Below are 17,444 nucleotides of genomic sequence, written 5' to 3' on the forward strand. Positions count from 1 at the left end.
GTAAACTGATGGTGAAAAATATCATACTGGATAATCGTAAACTTGAAAGAGCAGGGGTAGTCAGACTTTTATCAGACGAATAGCATTCAAGATAAAGAAGGCAATTACATACTTATTAAAAGGTCAATAGATTACATGAAGTCTACTCTTCTCAATATATATTCACCAAACCAAGGAAAAACAATGCTCATGAAACAAGTGCTAATTGGGTTGAGGATATATATTGACAGCAACACTGTTGTAATGGGACATTTTAACATCCCGCTGTAATCATTGGATGGTTCAAGCAGATAGAATATCAATGTAGGAACAAGAGCGCTAAATGTAAATAAGTGGAAGAACTCGGATCAATAGACATGCCCAGGCCCCTTTTTCCCTCCCCAAAATAAATATATGTTTTTCTCCAGTGAATATGAAATATACTTGAGGATAACTGGAACTATCTATAGATACACAGTAGAACACACAGACTATCTGTAAAGTCATGGTCAAAATAGAAATCATATCAAATACCTCTCACACCACAATAACATAAAAGTAAAAGTTAGCTAAAAAAAGAAATACAGGGAAATGTTTGGAAATGGAACAACATACTGTTAAACAACTAATAGGTTAAAAAGGAATATTTTTATTCAAAGAAGAATAAAAATATCACAATATAAATGAGAATAAAGAAAATAAATATCAGAATAAAAAATAATTTTCAGCATCATGCAGCCTACCAAGACTGAATCAGAAGAAAGTAGCAAATCTGCAGAGATTAATCGCTGGTAAAAAAAAATTGAAACAGTGATTAAATATCTCCCATGAACAGAAATCCAGATCACTAGTGAGTTCTATCAAGCATTCAAAGACTTGTTAACTATATTCTTCAAGTTCAGAGAAACAGGAACTTTTTCCATTTTAATGACCTTCTATGAAGCCAAGATTATCCTAATAACCAAGATGTAACTAAAAAGTAAAATTACAGAAAGGGATACCCATGATGAACATACATGTAAAAATCCTCAACAAAATCTTCGTAAAATCATTCCTACAGTGACACTGTGTAAAACACAATAAATACAGAGACTGTTGAAAACCATATTACCATAATAAAATATATTTAGAAAAAGTAGGGAGGGATATAAAAAGATATTTTTGTAAAGAAAATCATACAATATTCAGAAGACATATAAAACAGTGATCATTATCGCTTTTTATTAGGAAATGCAGATTAAAGGATCAGTAATATATCATCGCACACTAGTGAAATCTGCACTTACAAAGAAGTCTGGCAATAAGAAATGTATGGAGGATGTGCTAGGAAATGTAACCCTAATTTACTTTGGGTGGGAATGTTATCTGGTTCAGCCACTGTGGAAAAGAGCATAGAGATTCCACTCCCCACCCCTCCCTTCTGCAATAAAAAGAAATACCACTTCCATACCATCCACTTCTTGGCATCTATCCAAACACAAAAGCATTAATTTGCAAAGATAAGTGCTAACTTGTGTTTATTGCAATGCTAAATACAATATCCAGGATATAAAAGCAACCCAATGTTCAATGACAGATGAATGAATAAAGAAAGTTTTATATATACACATGATCACACACATATAGTATACACACAATAAAATTCTATGTGACTATGTGCATAAAGTCACATCACTGCACTTTAAATGGAACTGGAAGGCATAGTCATTATTGATATAAGTCAGAAGAAAAGGAAAAACGCCATGTTATCTCACTCATTAGAGGTATGTAGATAAACAAGGGAATAGACCATATTGAATAATAATAAATCCTTGGCCTTTCACTAAAAATCTAAAGTTAGCAAGCAGTGGGGTAGGCACTTGACGGGGAAGAGGCAGACTAGAAGTGACACAAGGACAGTCAGTGGTTCTTGTGCATTTTGGTGAAGATAAGGAAATATGTACGTGAAATGCTTGAACTTTAAATCTATTGCAACAATAGCTAAACAACAATAAAAACATGTTTTCAAAAGTTTGCTTCTTATTAGTATTAAATGTTATCTTAATTTGTTTATTAGTTGCCTGATTAATCTTGAGGTTGATCAACTTTTTCGGGGCGTGCACAGCCGATTGTGGGGTTACTCCTGGCTCTACGCTCAGAATTTACTCCCGGCAGGCTCAGGAGACTGACCATATGGGATGCTGGTGATCGAGCCTGAGTCGGCCGTGCAAGGTAAACGCCCTCCCAACTGTGTTATCACCTTTATTATTTTTATGAAACAATGACATCTTATTTATTTATTTACTTATTTAGGTGGCCCTACCAGGCTGTGCACAGGAGTAACTCCTGGCAGTGTGCTCAGAATCATGCCTGGAAGGCTTGAAGAACCATATGGGGGCCTGGAGAGATAGCACAGCGGCGTTTGCCTTGCAAGCAGCCGATCCAGGACCAAAGGTGGTTGGTTCGAATCCCGGTGTCCCATATGGTCCCCCGTGCCTGCCAGGAGCTATTTCTGAGCAGACAGCCAGGAGTAACCCCTGAGCACTGCCGGGTGTGGCCTAAACCCCCCCCCCCCCCAAAAAAAAAGAACCATATGGAATGCCAGGGATCGGACCCAGATATATCCGGGTTTGGCCAGGTGCAAGGCAAATGCTCTATAACTGTTTTATTGCTTCTGCCCCCGAGGTTGATCAACTTTTTATGTTTATGAGATATTGAGTAGTTTTCCTTTAAAATACCACATTCAATGGATTTATATTTTAATTCTGTCATTTTTTCTTTCGTAGAGATTCTTTATATATAATGAAAACTCAGAACTGGGAGATAGCTCAAGGTTCTGGAGCACATGCTTTGCAAGTGGGAACCCTAGGATAGATCCCTGGAAATACATGGTCCCCATAAGAGTGTCACCCCTGAACTGATAGCAGTCCCTGAGCACTGCCAGGTATATGCTCCTATTCTCGAAAATGAAATCAATGCTTTGAGAGTGCGTGCTTCCCCAGTATTTTTTATTATACTGTCTTTTATTATACTGCCTTTCCCAGTAATTTTTTCTTTTATTTTATGTTTTTGATCAGTGAATATGTTGTTTTAGTTTAAATTTTCACCTGTTTAGTATGGGGTCAGTACGCAGCAGTACTTAGGAACTACTCCCAGCTTAGTGCTTGGAGCCCTAGGGCTTACGAAGGTCACTCCTGGAGATACTTGGTGGACCATGCAATGCTAAGGATGAAATCTGGGCTCCTGAACACTAAAGTATTGCTCAGTTCATATAACTATCTCTCTGGTCCTGGTGAATAAATTTTTATGAAAATTTAGTTGAATAAGTACATATTTTTCTTACACATGACATGCTTAAAGACTTATTGAAGAAATAATTATTATAAGGTCATGAAGATATTACCATCTGAATCTTATGCCTTTTAAGTGTTTGCTTTTCACTTTTATTTTTGTGCACAGAATAAGGTTGAGACACAATTATATCTGTTTCCTAATGAATGATTAGGTTTTTAGGTTTGTTGATCTTTGGTGGAATTGACTTCTTTTTTTCTTTTTATGAGGAAGTTTAAAATGTACTGTCTTAGGACCAAAATGATAAGGTGCTTGTCTTGCATGTGACCGATTTGAGTTCAATCCCCTGCACCACATATGATCCAGAGCCCAGCAGGAATAATTGCATAATGAAGAGCCAGAAATAAGCCCTGAGCACCACTGGGTGTGGTTCAAAGATATATCCTCTTAGCAACTTTCTAAGATGCAATGCAGCATTATTAACTATACATACTCTGCTAGATTACACTCCTGTAATTTATTTTGGTCTAGGGGCCACATATGTCAGTTCACATGATTACTCCTGAATGGGTAGTTAGAAGCCACTCCCAGAGGGGCTCGAGGTACCTGCAGTGCTGGTAATTAAGCCTGGCTTCTAACATACAGAGCATGCACACTAACTCCTTGAGATATCTTCCCACCCCGACTTAGTTATTTTATAACTGGGACTATGTACCTTTTGACCTCCTTAAATCCTGTTGCCTATCCTGTAGTACTCACCTTTGGAGCTATCAATTAGTTCTCTGTATCTATGAATTGGATTCCGTTTTTGTTTATTTTGTTTTGTCTTAGACATAGCTCTGAGCTCAGGGATCATTCCTGGCTGGCTCAAGGACCATATGAAGTGCTGGGGATAGAATATAATTAGTCTAACTGCTGTATTGTCTCTCTGTCCCATAGTTGCTCATTTATTTATTTGGAGGTTGCATATCCAACTCAGGAGCCCCATACATGTGAAGTATGTACTTACTCTATCACTCTACCAATGAACTACATTCAAGTAAGATCATAAATAGGATAGTCTTCTCTCTTTGACTTATTTCTCTAAACATTCATTTATGATAACATCAAGATATTTATGCTGTTGCAAAAGGTAGGATTTCATATTTTTGGTTTGGGGCCATACCCACTGGTGCTTACTGCTCTGCTAAGCACAGGAATTACTTTTGCAGTGCTCAGGAGACCATATGGGGTGTCGGGGACTGAACATGCTCAGTAGCGTGCAATGCAAATACTATCACTGTATCACTCAGGCCCCAAAATTTAATCTTTTAAATAACTGAATAACATTACTTAACAATGCAGGTATCACTTATTATTTTGGTCACATACTGCAGAGCTCCAAATATATGATCTCATATAGCCTAGGTTGTAGTAGGCTACGCATTCTAGGTTCATGTAATCACATTCATTCAGTAACAAAATCGATTAATTATATATTTCTCAGAAATGCCAGACATTACACAGCTCATAACTTTACACATCGCCACTTTGTTAGCCATTCATCCATCGATATTTAGATTGTTTCCATTTTATTATAATAAATAATGGGCAAGAAACAGAGAGGTGCACATATTGTTTAAAATTGTTTTCATTTTCTTTGAACAAACATACAAAATAAACAATTGGTGAATCATTTGATATTTCTATTTTTAATTGTTTGTGTATTGCACAGTACCAGAAAATGAAAGTAGAACTTTAAAAGGGACCAGAATGATGGAGAAGGTGGTAAGGCATTTACCTCGCCTTACATGCAGCCACACTGGTTTAGTCCCAGCACTAAATATAATCATTCCAAGTACTGCCAGAGAGCATTATTTAGCACAGAGAAGGCAAGAACTCTTGAGAACTTCCAGGTGTGGCCTCAAAACCTAAAAATTAATAATGTAAAAGATACAGGGTGGTAAGTTTTTTATTTATCTATTTTTACTATGAAGTAACTGACAGACCTCAGAGAATTATGTCTGATTATAATGATCCTAAATCTATTATTACAAAAAAAGGTTGATGTTCTACTTGTAGTTTCATTGTTCTAGCAATCAACACATTCGAGTTAAACAGTAGAAGTTGGGCAAATAAATTTCCCCATCAATAAATATATTGACATATATCCAGGGAGAGTTTGTTTCTTTGCTGGAGAAGAGAGAAATACTCCATAGCTTCCTATTCAGACTTATATCAACTCTCTCTCTGATTCTGTCAGTTTCTGTCAGATTCAAACCTTGGAAACATTTATTACATTTCCTTTACATTACACATGGCACTATTTCTTTGTAATATTATGCTTTGGAAGAAAGTAGAAACTAATATTAGACATTCTAACAACAAACTTGAAATAAAGAATATGGAAAATAATTACCACACGGAATTGGGAGCATTTGAGATTAGTAAAATTTTTATTGAGATGGTTGTTTGAGAAATCAATGTCATGCTATTAAGGGAGCAAGTTTGTCATGTCTTTCTTTCTGTAGCCAAGCCAACTGTGGTGGGGTGTTTAAAGGAGCCCTTGATTCAAAGCCTACTGATTAACGATGACCTTAGGAGCAATAAATTCAATGTTATTTTCCGCATTTCTTGTGATTACTAATTAAGAAGTAAAAAATTAAAGCTTTACATCCCCTTAGTAGTGCATCACTATGGAATATATGAAACAGGAATACTACTAGAGAGAGGGGAGCTCTCTCCCTCCCCTTATATATAGCCAGACTATACCCATACAGAACTTCATGCTGATCCCTCATTGATATATCCCCTCATTTTATTTTATTCTTGGTTTGGGGCCATCTCTGGTGGTATTTGAAACTTACTGTGATTCTTGACAGGGCTACGGGATTCCTATAGTGTGACAAAGATAAAATCCTGGTTGACAACTTGCAAGACAAATGCCTTACTCACTGGACTATCTCTTTAGCTCACATATGAATCTTCATCCACATTTCCTGACAGAAAAATCCTATAAAAACCTTAGAATTCCCTAACTGTTCAGAGTGTTAAAGGGATCTCTTATATTAATGAGGTAAGTTTTGGGGAACAATCAAGGACAAAAGCTGGTATTATGGCAAAGCTGGTATATAGCTGGTATCTAGAGCTGGTATCTAGGTTTCTATTTTTTCTGAAGAGAGGGAGAGTAGAACTCCTCTGCCACACACATCCAGGAAGGGGAGAGGGCTTGCAGGTGTTTATTCAATTTCTATTGAACAATTAATTAATGACCTCTGTAATGAAGCAACCATAAACACTTAAGATGAGGAGACTGAAGATAACTTTGGGGGTTAGTGCATAGGTGTAGATTTGGGGTTAATGTCACACCTGCAGAGAACATGGGAGCTCCCTATCTCTATCCCAAACTGCCCTATGCATCTCTTCTATCTGGTTATTCTTTAGTAATCAGTGATTGAATGAGAGCCTTGCCTGAGTTCTGTGTGTTTTTCTAGCAATTATTCGAACCTAAGGAGAATGTTCTTGGTTTTATAATCTCTTGATTAGGAATAGACAATAATTTGGGCTTGCAAAGCTCATCTGAAAACTGAGGTCAGAATGAACTCATATATCTCAGAATCATGGGTTTACCTTGTGCTTGTGGCTAACCTAAGAATTACCTGGCAATCTTGGGACACTGAGCTCTTAATCTGTGTAATCTGACTCTACCTCTGGGTAGATAGTGTCAGAATTGTGTTGAAGTTTCAGCTATTCTGCTGCTGAGAATCGCTTGTTGGTGTATGAATCCTCCATGCACCTGTTTGATCTAGGAAACTAATAAAATGATAGATCAGAAGTCCATTTCATTTGACTATATTATCTGTTTGGATATTATAGATTTGAGATCTAGATGTAAACTGTGCTGAGTGACTTACTGGAGTCTCAAGAGAATAAACTGCTTCCAAGCTCATACAGGAGGTTAGAGTTAATTTCTAAACAAAAATCTTAAAATAAACACCACTTTCAGTGTTTGTTAGTAGTCCCATTTCAGGCATATAATGTTGCTGCATATAATGTTGCATATAATGATGTAGACAGATTAGATAGGGAACAAAGATAATGAAAAAAAGCCAAACATCAGCCCAGGCTGTGTCAGCTGGCTGTGGCTGGGTCACACACATCCCTCCTGGACACTCAGTGATGTCCAAGTCAGAAGGAACTGAAACAGACCACCAATAGCCCCTGTGAATATTGTTCCACACCAATTATGACCCACCATGTGTCTCCAACAATTTTTTTGCATCCATCATGCTCCAACAAGATCTCTAACTACTCAACAAATTCCTGTGATAAGTAACTTTAGGCTATAATAAAAAGACCCTGAAATACAGCTTTGAGCTCCTAAGCCACTCTGTGCTTGGCTCACTTGGTTTTAGAGTACTTTATGCTTTCAAATAAAACTATTAATTAGCTTTACATTTTACCTGTGTCTCGATCAATTCTTTGTAATTTAGAGAACCTTGAAAGACACCCCCCCACCAGCAATACTGCTATATGCACCACCAAAGTGTCAAGATCCCTCTCCACTCTCTGTAAGTTCCCTCTTAACATCCAGCCTCTGTTGTAAATTTCAAATCTTTTTGCCTTCCTAATTTTTTGGTATTAAAAATAGTTTAAGTTATTTTATTTTTTTGAGTTTTATATATAATCCTTCACCAGTGCAACATTCCCATGACCAATATCCCAAGTGTCCTTCCTCCCCACCCCACACCGGCCTGTACTCTAGACAGGCTTTCTACTTCCCTCATTCAGTCACATTTTGTTATGATAGTTCTCAATGTAATTATTTCTGTGACTGCACTAAACAATCCCTGTGGTAAGCTTCATGTCAGGAGTTGGACCCTCCAATCCTCTATTTTGTCTCTGATAATCATTACACAAATGTTTTGTTTTTGTTTTTTTGTCCCCCAATTCACAATACAGACCAGGCAAAGGGCCTGTGTTGAGGTGTATATGGGGTGCATTTACTGTACCTCCTTTTTCTATACAGTGTAAAGAACACAGCCTGTGGTAAAAATTGGGAGGCCTTATATTTTCTTTTCTTTTTTTTTTGGATTTTTAATATATATATAATCCTATATATAAAAATATATATTAAAAATCAAACAAAGAAAAGGCTTGATATATAAAAGATAAGGCTTATATATAAAAATCCTATATATAAAAATATATATTAAAAAACCAAAGAAAAGAAGAGGCCCCCCAATTCTTACCACAGGCTGTGTTCTTTACACTGACTGTATAGAGGAGGTACAGTAAGTGCACCCCATATACACCTCAACACAGGCCCTTTGCCTGGTCTGTATTGTGAACTGGGGGACAAAAAATTAAATTCTTTTATTAATGATTTTTATTTACACACTGTAGTTACAAAAATATTCATAGCTGGGTTCCCGTCACTAAATGTACACCACCCTTCACCAGTGCAACCTTCCCACCATCAATGAGGAATATTCAGTCCTAATTTTTCATTTCACTTCAAGCTTTTATTGTTGTTTAGAAAAAGATCATTTTCATACTGATGTTTATGGTTTTGATTTACAAAGTTACTACAACTTCACTACTAACAAGGTGCCCAGGTCCCTCTACCACTGGTCTTTTATCAGTTCTAATACACCTCTTTTTCCCCACCAACCACTCAATCATTACTTGGTAATCTCAGGTTTGAAGTCAAAGGCCAAGGGTTTGTCATCATTTAATAATGTCTGTTCACTTCTTTTCTTTCTCTCTGTATCACAGATGAAGGAGATTTTCTTGTATTTGTCCTCACTCTAGCTTATTTACCTTAACATGATACCCTGCAGTACCAACCAAGGTGTAGCAGGGCAGATCATAAATGAGGTCTGATAGATCAGTTACAAGATCAAGCAGATAAATAAAATAATTGAGTCAACGAGTGATTAAATGAAAGTTTATTCAATACAAATCTGAAGGCACAAGAACATAGGCAAATGTTGTCACAAAAGAATGGGTGTTGAGGATTTGCCTGGGCAGCATATTTCTCCATATATAAAGTTCAAGAAACATTTAAAAAAACTAAGTTACTACCAACAAAACTTTCTCTCCAGGTGGCAAATGCCATATTCTGAACAAGTGTGCAATTTTACAATGTATATTTTTGAGGCATTACATGGGGGATTATCTGTGCAGGGAAGTCTGTTGATTTGGTCTACAATGACAGGCTAGTTGAGCTAAATAAATCCTTAAGACTAGAGGCTGGATGGGTCTTTTCTTGAATTATTTCCTCTACCTTCTTTTGTAATTTAGGTTCAGAATTGGGGAAGTGATCTAGTTTCTGTATCTGCTTCCTGATGACATTGGGATGTAGAGATGGTCCTAAATGAGAGGTCTGGAGAGAAGAATATCAGGAATGGAACTTCAGCATCATCCGTTGTTGAGCTGTACAACATATCTGTTGGTTCATCAGTTGGATGAAAGAAACAAGACATTTTAGCAGTCAATAAACAAACATTTGCAACAGGAGAATGTCAGTTTAAAGTAGTAGGAAAAGTATCAGCCTTCTACACCAAGATCAGATGTTTAATTTCCAACTGCACAATTTGGGAACTCAAGAGTTGGTATCAGTTAAGTGGTAATTCTATTTCTAATCTGTCCTAGGCAATCAACAACTATTTCAAACTTATCAACACAAAGCACCACTATTCATACCAGAGAAATGCACAAGTTTCCCCTTGATTGGCTAAGGATCCACTGAAAGTCTTTCTAATTTATAAATTGATGGCTTCTAATTTTAGCTGTCAGTCAAGTTTAGTTTTCACTGAATGGCTGCCATGGACATAGTTATGGCTTTAATTTTCTTCAGTAGTGTTCGGGCTAAATTCCAAGCCTGGATGGGCATGGCAGAGCCAGTTATTCCTGTCAGAATCCCAATGAAAAGAAGCAAGGAGACTCAACCATCTATTTTTGTTCTACTATGAACAAGGATAGAAATAGGCTTTCCATCATAGAAATTTAATTTCAAAAGTGGGAAAGACCAGGTTGAGTATCATGTAAATAAGAATGCAGGTTACATGCCAATTAGGTTGGAGACATTGAAAGCCTGGGTAAGACAAGGATAACAGAGCCCCATGCTTGAATGGCTGTATATTTGCCTCACTCATTTTAACCACCAAATGCCTCTCTAATAGCAATTGCTGTGGCAGGTATCAGAGACGTTGGCTTAGAATAATGGGAAGTGGGGCTGGAGCAATGGAACTTGGTACCACTGGTAGGGAGTTTACATTTCACATGGTGACTCAACTTGGATCTCACCACCCTTTATGGTCCCAAGAACCTGCCAGAAGTGATCCCTAGCTCAAAGGCAAGAGTACTGGGTACTGAGCCCTACTGGGTATAGCCCCCAAATAATTTTTAAACAGCAATATGAATTGCATTTGAGAGGTCATGTAGTGTACTGGAGTCAGGATAGTGTTAACAAACCTGAATGGTATTGTGTGCAAAGAAAAATTATGGTCAACCTCTATGTTGTCAGCAAAGAATTTTAGGCAGAAAATAACAGGCTCATCAAAAATGAATGGCATATCTAGCTTATGTTGTCCTATTCTGTGTGATAATGACCAGGGGATATCATCTTTCCATGGAATAGAGAAAGTGGGTGGTTATGTGTAGTCAGAAGTTTTGTTAAACGGACATTTGGGAAAAATAAAGTGGACCATGATTACTTTAGTTTCATTCGAAGAAAGAGTGAGGTACTTAAATTAAGTCTAATGTTTTTGAATACTGGAGCTTAACTATTAATTTTAGGCCCAAATTGTAGGTAATGCCCGTCTTGATACTGAATTTAGTTTATCAGGAGCAATTATCTGGGAATGTTACGTGGCCGAGGCTACAATCAGTTGGTGAAATTAGCCAGTATAGAAATAAGTCTACAGAGCAGGGGCACAAATCCTTCAATCTGTATATGGAGGTTGAAGCAAGTATAGGGCACCAAAGGACTCTTTAATATTAAAGAGAAAAGAGTATGAGCACTGAGCTTGGAGTATAGATTGAAGAGTCAAGATATAAGTCTAGTTATAAGGAGACTTTCAAAGGTAAGAAATCTGACAGCTCCCAGCATGAATTCTCTGATAATTTGTTTGTATATTTATTTGCATTGGTGAAATTTACTGCAGGTATCAAATTCCAAGATAAAATTATTGATGCATTGGAGATGCACTGTTATCTTATGATAAGTGAAATAGGGCCTTGGTCAAGAAAAAAGGCAAAAGGCGGCATTGAATTGCGGGGAAAGAGAATAGAAAATAAGTGCAGATGATAAGGGGTTTGAGTTAAGCAACATTTAGGCATAATTAAAATTTTACTTGAATTGCAGCAAGTTTATAAGCAGTATGCTATTACTGGAGTAGTAAAATGACAAATGAGCAAAGAGTGCTCCTACCGTTAGAGAGGGCTCCATCCACCATTATGGACTAGATTCTACCCGTCTGAAGAGTATCTTCAGGTCACTGAGTGCTACAGAGGTGTATATTTGTTGCTTTTCGTAAGAAATCTCGGAGGAGGTAGAAGAAGTTTCAGACGTTGAGTCCTCTTCCAGATCTGACATCGACTCGCTCTCATCATCCACCACCACCTCCTCCTCCTCCTCCTCCTCTTCCTCCTCCTCCTCCTCTTCCTCCTCCTCCTTTCCTCCTCCTCTTCCCTCTTCCTCCTCCTCCTTCCTCCTCCTCTTCTTCCTCCTCCTCCTTCCCTCTCTCCTCTTCCTCTTCCTCTTCTCCTTCCCTCCTCCTCCTTTCTCCTCCTCCTTCCTCCTCCTCCTCCCTCCTCCTCCCCTCCTTCCTTCCTTCCCTCCTCCTTCCCTTCCTCCTCCTTCCCCTCCTCCTCCTTCCCTCCTCCTCCTTCCCCTCCTCCTCCTTCCCTTCCTCCTCCTCCTCCTCCTCTTCGTCTTCCTCCTCTTCGTCTTCCTCCTCTTCGTCTTCCTCCTCTTCGTCTTCCTCCTCTTCCTCTTCCTCCTCTTCCTCTTCCTCCTCTTCCTCTTCCTCCTCTTCCTCTTCCTCTTCGTCCTCGTCCTCTTCGTCCTCTTCGTCCTCGTCCTTGTCCTCCAAGGATTCTATGTGGAAAAGTTATGAGGCAGTTAGGGTGTGAAATAACAAGTTAAGGGTCTTTTCACTTGGAATGTAAAGATTTAATACTTCCCAAAGGGATACCCCACGACCCCAGTAAAACCCAGCTCCCAGGTTGTAAGAGAGTGTTGGGAGAGTTGAAGTCTGTATTGGCAAATTAAAATGATCATAGTGTGGGAGAATTTTTTGAGTTCAAGATAGGACAGTGTGCCAAGAGGTGAAGGTTCAGTGGTGTCTGTGGGAAGAAAGAGATACCCCCTCCTTATACATGAGTACAGTGGGAAATAAGATAGAGGAACCCCTGCTGTGATGTGGTGGTGAGATAAAGTTGCTGGAGAAGTTCAGGCCACTCTTCTGTATCTTTTTGTACTCCTTGCACTAAGTTATTCTCTTGATGGTGTGGTGTCCTCAATTAAGATTTCCACAGGACAGTGGCTGGTATGCAGAGCAGAACTTGTACTTAATATTGAGAGCTCGAGACTGTTGTGTTATTGGAGACAGCAGAGGAAAGCAAACTTCAGGTGTCTGTTTTTGTTCTTACAAACATTTCTGCCCTTGTAAGGATTAGTCTCTTTTAGATTTCTCCTACCTTCCATTAAATATTGAAGGCTCTTTCTAATAATTTGTTTCAAGGAGGTTATGAACTTTTAAGGATTTATTTTCTTTTTCTGTTCTGTGGGAGAGACACCTGGCGATGCTCTCAGGTTACTCCTGCCTCTGCACTCAGGAATCACTCCTGGAGGTGCTCAGGGGACCATGTGGAAGGGTACTGGGGATCGAACCTGGGTTAACCACGTGGAAGAAAAATGCCCTACTCCTACAAATGCCCTACAATCTCTCCAGACCCTCTATAATTTTGAGGGAAGTTTGGACTCAGTGGTATTCTGGGACCATGCCTGGCTCTGTGCTTAGGGGTCTCTCCCAGTGATGCTCAGGAGATATATGCAGTGTGGGGAGTCAAACTTGTGCCTCCTGCATGCCCTGTATGCCTCAGGCAAAGCATGTGTTTAGCCTATTTTTCTCTCTCTCTGAAATAGAATGCATGACTGTGCTAGTCTCAAACTCGCTGTCAGCGGGCCGCAAACAGCCCTCTGTACAACATTTTGTGGCCCTGCCCTAGAGGAATCTTTTTGTTTTGTTTTGTTTTAGTTGTTTGGGTCACACCCCCCCCAATGTTCAAGGCTTACTACTAACTTTGCACTCAAGGATCACCCCGACTTTGCCTTTTGCAGCCCCCAGGTAAATTGAGTTTGAGACCCCTGATTAGAAAGAATCTCAGAAAGACAGCAAAGAAAAGCCACAGAGGGGCTGACGTGATAGCACAGTTGGTAGGGTGTTTGCCTTGCATGTGGCCAATATGAGTTCTACCTCTGACATTCCACATGATCCCATGAGCCTGACAGGAACAATTTCTGAATGCAGAGCAAGGAGTAGCCTCTTAGCATCACTGGATGTGGCCATAAAACAGGAAGGACAGAAGGAAGGATGGAAGGAAGGACGGAAGGAAGGAAGGACGGAAGGAAGGAAGGACGGAAGGAAGGAAGGAAGGAAGGAAGGAAGGAAGGAAGGAAGGAAGGAAGGAAGGAAGGAAGGAAGGAAGGAAGGAAGGAATCACTGCAATGGATTCCCTTTATGAGTCATAATTGATGGATTTTGTAATTGTCAATTTTATGTCCTGAAGAATAGACAATGTATCATCAAGTCATATAGAATCATGTATTAATGATGAGTAAGATTGAGTTATAAAGCTGTCAATTGAGTTGAAAGCTTCACTCAGGAACAATTTCAGGAATTGCTTGCTGGTATATTTTGAGCATAAACTTTATACTCATGGGGGCAGTGGGTAGGGATCTTGCATAGCACGTGAGTTACTCAAGATCCATCATTGGTACCCCCATACAGTCCCGCAAGACCTTTAGGAATAATCCCTGAGTGTAGAACTAGGATTAAGCCCTGTACACAGCCAGGTGTGCCCTCCAAACAAACCAGAAAATCTTTCTCCTTTTGTACCATGTATGTATGCTTTAAAATAGATGCAATGTTTATTCCTCAGAGAGAGTATTAGAAACAAGGATTATGTGGTTATCTTTCCAAGCAAAGTCAAGAGAGCAGATATTTGAACCCTTGAGCAACATGAATGAGATTAGAGGAGTAATGAACAAGTTTGGTTTTTGCTTCGGAGAGACCTATAAAAAAGAAGGGAATCTGGAGAAGGAAATGTGAATGCACAATAGATTTCTACCCTAGCCACTCACCACACAGAGCAAAGACATGAAGTTTCAGCCAGGGTTGATCGAGTCACTGAGAAAAGGGTTGAGGCACGATGAAGGAAGAGAAGAGGAGAGATGGAGGGGAGCATAGGGTTGTGAAGGGGGAAATTGAGGAAGGAGGGTCATTGATGGGGTCAAGGAAAGAAATTGGCATGTGGTTCAGAGAAAGGAAAAGAAGTAACAGCAGAGTTAAAGAAACAAACACATAATATAGTTTGCAACGTCAGCATGGTCTTGGAGATGGAAAATTACCCAGTGGTTGTTATTTTGATGTTATTTTTCTTTGCTTTCAAGGAGGTTAAAAATTTAATTAGATTGTTATAGTGGAGCAATTCACCCTAGACCCAGATCTCCACCATCTCAAGTGAGTTCTGAGACCAGAATGTGTTACAGTTCATTTAGGATCAATGTTTTGATCTGGTGAGAGTTTTGGGACTGAATTAGAGGTAAGTAAACTGGGGATGCTTAGAGACAATTGGTGAGCAATTGCAGAGTTGACTCCCCATTTTTGATTAACCTAAAGTAATTTTTTTTAAAAATCAAGAATATCTAAGAGGGGGGCCGGAGAGATAGCATGGGGGTAAGGCGTTTAAACTGCTTTCATGCAGAAGGTCATTGGTTCAAATCCTGGCATCCCATATGGTCCCCTGAGTCTGCCAGGAGCGATTTCTGTGCGTGGAGCCAGGAGTAACCTCTGAGCACTGCCAGGTGTGACCCAAAACCAAAAAAAAAAAAAAAAAAACCTTAAAAAAAGAATATCTAAGAGGAAAAGATGAAATGACAGGCACAGGCATTCAGACACTCTAAAGGTCCCCAGAATGGTTAAGCCAATGTAGCTTTAGCCTCTGTGGCTAGAGTTTGAAATGTCTAAGGAGTGTCTGCACAGATAAATATGGCCTTAAATGTGGAGGACAAGTGATCAGAGGTAGATCTCGGTATCTACGAATGGAAGTTGAGGATTTCTATATGAGTAAAATTCTCCACACACACAAAATTAGGGAACATTTAAAGGAGCTGGAGAGATAGAACAGGGGCTAAGGCATCTGCACTGTAGTCTTCCCTGGTTTTATTCCCCGGTAACCATATGGTCCCTGAACATCACTATGTGCAACCTTAGAGGTTCCCAAGCACTGCGTTGATGGCTCAGAAAATAGCCTGTACGAGTCTATAAAAGCATCAAATCGTTGAATTTTTGCATTGAACCACCTTCCAGTTTGACTGAAAATCACTAGGAAAGGTTCTGGTCTCATAAGCATTGACAGCAAGGCTAAAGGGGTGGGAAATTTTATTTTCCAGATGATTAAGACGCTATAGTAATAAACTGTGATGTTGTTGAGAAATAAAAACCTAGAAAATTATATCTGAGAAATAAAAAACAAGAAATACTATACTGGAGACATTAGAAAAGCAAGAAAAATTTTTAAAAATGAGGCTGTATTGAAAAGGTGCTGGCCCTGTGGATATGCAGAGGAAGAGCTGAGGTTATAGTCTTGGCGGGAACAGGGACCATAAAAGAAGGGATGATGGAGAACCAAGGATGAGCAAAGGACAGTAGTAAAACCAAAGAACAAATGTCAGAAGTAGAACCATAGAGCAGAGGCCAGGAATAGATCCAGAGAGCAGAGGCCAGGAAGCTGACTTCTGGGAGAGCCCTTAGGACAGAACAGCCACTCCAGATGTACCACAGTGGGAAACCGTAGCTGGATGTCCAGATTCCCCTGAGAATTCCAAAGCAGAATGATAATGGGTTTAGGAGGATAGAGCACAAGCTGGTGTCTATATGAGTAGTAGGAAGCAGGACAGAAAAAAAGACAGGACAAGGAAGGACACAATGGGATGTAGGGAAATCAGGTAAGAGTTTTTTTTAGTGGCTTATTATGTGACTTGGCAGTGGAATATGGCATTCCAAGAGTGTTTAAATGCAGTGGAAATGAACAATTGTGCTAAATGAAGCTAAGAAGATAATTAGCACCAGTAGTCAAAATTTGCAACTCTGATGAGAATATTCCAGTGGTGTGAAAGTGGATGGAACCAAGTGGTGCTATGTAAGATATGGAAGAGGGAAAGACAAGCCTCCTTACCCTTAGGCACAGACTGGGCTGAGTTCTCAGAGGTGGCGTCCAAGTCTTTTATTTCTTTGTTTTCCACCAGCATATGTTTTGGCTTTTTCTTCACTGGATTCTCAAGGTTTTCATCCTGTCCCCTTTTGTTTTCAGGGGCCATAGTACAGTCTTCTTCATCAGTCTTCATTTCTTGAGAAAACAACCAATATAATCAATTTAAAACAGAATGCAACAACCACAAAATGACAGGCTTTGCTGTGTGTCTCTATATATACATATATAGATCTATCAATATGAAGGATTTGAAGAATAAATTTAAGTTTCAATCATAGACCAAGATTTACCATAGACCAACTTGTTTTCAGGAAAAGTAACCTAATTTTAATTCCATTTAAAAAATTTAGTGGAGGGGCCAGAGCAATAGCACAGAGGTAAGGAGTTTGCCTTACATGCACCTGACCCAGGATGGACCTAAGTTCGACCCCTGGAGTCACCCTGCCAGAGGCAATTTCTGGCCACATACCCAGGAGTAACCCCTGAGCATCACCCCTGAGTGTCACCAAAAAAAAAAATAAAACAAACAAAAAAAAAGAATTTAGTGGAGTAATAGTTGTTATTGAATAAAACTTTCTTAGAAAGATGTGAGAGGGGATAAGGAAAGAAGAAAGTATTTGAGAAAGAATCAGAGGGATCAGAGCAATAGTACAACAGGGAGGGCACTTGGCTTGTACATGGACAGCCTGGGACTCAAGCCAGAATATCAT

General features: G+C 39.2%; 1 protein-coding gene and 2 non-coding genes across 3 annotated transcripts in view; 2 read left to right on the forward strand and 1 right to left on the reverse strand.

The window, feature by feature from the left end:
- VAMP7 (vesicle associated membrane protein 7) overlaps positions 1-17,444 on the forward strand; it is a 1,102,798-nt gene that overhangs the window by 972,602 nt on the left and 112,752 nt on the right. The window lies entirely within an intron of this gene.
- Positions 8,166-8,294, reverse strand: LOC125999825 (small nucleolar RNA SNORA51). The gene has a single exon (XR_007492291.1). It is a non-coding gene; the product is annotated as a small nucleolar RNA SNORA51 (small nucleolar RNA).
- Positions 8,464-8,592, forward strand: LOC125999849 (small nucleolar RNA SNORA51). The gene has a single exon (XR_007492313.1). It is a non-coding gene; the product is annotated as a small nucleolar RNA SNORA51 (small nucleolar RNA).

This window comes from Suncus etruscus, chromosome X, assembly GCF_024139225.1.
Source record: "Suncus etruscus isolate mSunEtr1 chromosome X, mSunEtr1.pri.cur, whole genome shotgun sequence".
NCBI lineage: Eukaryota > Metazoa > Chordata > Mammalia > Eulipotyphla > Soricidae > Suncus > Suncus etruscus.